Source organism: Strongylocentrotus purpuratus, unplaced genomic scaffold (assembly GCF_000002235.5).
Source record: "Strongylocentrotus purpuratus isolate Spur 01 unplaced genomic scaffold, Spur_5.0 spur5_scaffold_18, whole genome shotgun sequence".
In the NCBI taxonomy this organism is placed as follows: Eukaryota; Metazoa; Echinodermata; class Echinoidea; order Camarodonta; family Strongylocentrotidae; genus Strongylocentrotus; species Strongylocentrotus purpuratus.
In genome coordinates this window covers 27416946-27419445 of record NW_022145603.1, presented here as the reverse complement: position 1 = coordinate 27419445, position 2500 = coordinate 27416946, and positions in this window count along the sequence as shown.

Sequence of the window (2500 nt, the reverse complement as noted above, 5' to 3'; positions counted from 1 at the left end):
GCTCGGCAATCTTGACTGTATTTAAAACAGAGCATCCAATATACCTGATATTTAATAGTACTGTACAATGTCAATTAAATAAAATAACTAAATAAACAAACAAATAATGGACCTCTTTAGCCAAGACTGTGGATTTTTATTGTTGAGCACTAAATGATTCTGCTCGGTCATACAGGCTAGGTGGGGGAATGCTTGCAATAGACTTAAATTTGAAAGGCCCTTTGTATCACTTCGTGCAAAATGACATAGGGCGCTTCTAATAAACTTATACGAGAAGTAAGACCCTGTTCATCATTGTTTTGGTATGTTTACAGACTAAAAAAGGGATAGTACGGGACTGTAGAGAGTGAATAAAACTAGGAAATTATAATTGAAAATGTAAAACAACGTTGTAAACCTAGCAATAAGAGGCTCTTGAATCCAGTTTTTAAATGGACATAGCTTTGGGGCTATCCGCTATCGCCGCCAGGCTACGCTGTCGATTGCCAGCTAGCTGTCGATTGCCAGCTAGCTGTCGATTGCCAGCTAGCTGTCGATTGCCAGCTAGCTGTCGATTGCCAGCTAGCTGTCGATTGCCAGCTAGCTGTCGATTGCCAGCTAGCTGTCGATTGCCAGCTAGCTGTCGATTGCCAGCTAGCTGTCGATTGCCAGCTAGTAGCTGCCAAGATGGGACCCCCCTGGCGATTAATGTGGGTGGGGGGGGGGGGGGGATTTTTCAAATTTTCGAGGGCCAAACAAAAAAATAGTGCTCTCTACCCCCCCCCCCCCCCCCCCCTCCCCCTTCCCCCACTACCACTGAGTGAAATATCGGCCGGCACGATTTTTTTTTTATTTCAGCACATTAAATTTCAAATTGATTTCAAGTTTGGGCCCCCCTAAGAAATCCTGAATCCGCGCCGATACACACCCCCCCCCCCCCCAAATAAAAATTCCAAGGCTCCCCTGTAGTTTTTTCTACATTGCTCCCCCCCCCCCCCGCAAAAGGTCCCTATTTTCTCATTGTTTTACATCATCAACAACAACAACAACAATAATATTTATTATAAAACTCCAAAATTGGTTTGTTTTTATAAATAATAATATCTGCCCGGCAAAATATTTGAAGTGAGTATGTAGATAAAGATCATCAGACTTTATTACACTGATGAGGTGTATTGGGTTCTCTTCACTTGTCTCTTTCTGGCTCTCTTTCTCTTTCTCTCTCTCTCTCTCTCTCTCTCATTGGGACTGAAAAAGTATTGAATGTAATAATGTTTGATAAATAGATAAAACAGGATTCCTGTCCTTCTTGTACTTCGTAAATATAATACTTTACCTTGCTTACAAGTTAATTGCAAGCTCATTGTATAGATCAATTAAGAGAATAGCAATAAATATGGACTTTGAGTGAGATCAAAATGGGTTTAACATCAGTTTTTCTTTTTCAAAGATTAAAAAAAAAAGCAACAGCTGGGTGTCGAACCCGATACCTTCCAGTTACCAGGCGATTGCCTACCCACTAGACTAAAGTGTCACATTGCTAATCTCCATGTATTCTTCATACTTACACTATGTAGCAAAAGATGTTTTCTGACTAATTCAGAGAGTCGCTTGTTAAAGAAAGAGTATTACATGCTATTTTTTCTTTGTTGAGGGGGGGGGGGTGTCCCCTTTAAAAAAGAGATGACAAGTCAATATTATGGAGTGAAGAAGAAAAAATAACATGGGTTTATATAAAGGAGAAACTGAGACTCGAACCGAGTACATTACATTGTGAAGTGATCACTTTTATCCACAAGACCATTTTGCCTCACCGTGATAACTGGTTCGCTTTTTGTTGTTAACACTTTCTGCATGCTAATGACTTTACAAAATGTGCCGATTTACTGATTTGACGCTTTCGGGATGCATTATTATCATTATTTTTGTAGTCCGATGTTGTGAAGATTGCCCGTATTTTTTTCTTTCAGTTACTGATATTACTGATATAATAGTGAGGTTTTATGTTTATTTCATTTAATTTGCAAACTCCTGACTTAAACTTAAAGTGATATGACAAGAGGCCACTGCCCTCACATAGTATAATGAATAGAACACGGGTCTATTCAATTCAGTATATGCTACGAATTCTATAACAGGGCACCAATGAATAGGGAAGCTTGGCTATTCGATTCTGTTTTCAATAGCTTGCACCTGCAATTTTTGAATAGTTACGTAACAAACTACTCAGCTCTTTCTGACATGGCATCAATAATATTAGTGAATTGAAAACAAACCTGACCCTCCCTTCATTGAGCGACTTTTGTTTGGTCAAATGCGAGGATTACCAAAGAGGAGGTAATAATAGCATTCCTGACATTGCAACAATGACCGCGTTATTTTGATGCATTGTCCCTAAACCTACCGAAGAGGCTCTTTGTCCTTGTCTGGGAGGACAAGCACTTTAGACTGGGGCTGTAGTCTCATTTAAAGAAAGGAAAACAATTTTGGGACAGTTCAAAATAATGCTTGGAAATGGAAA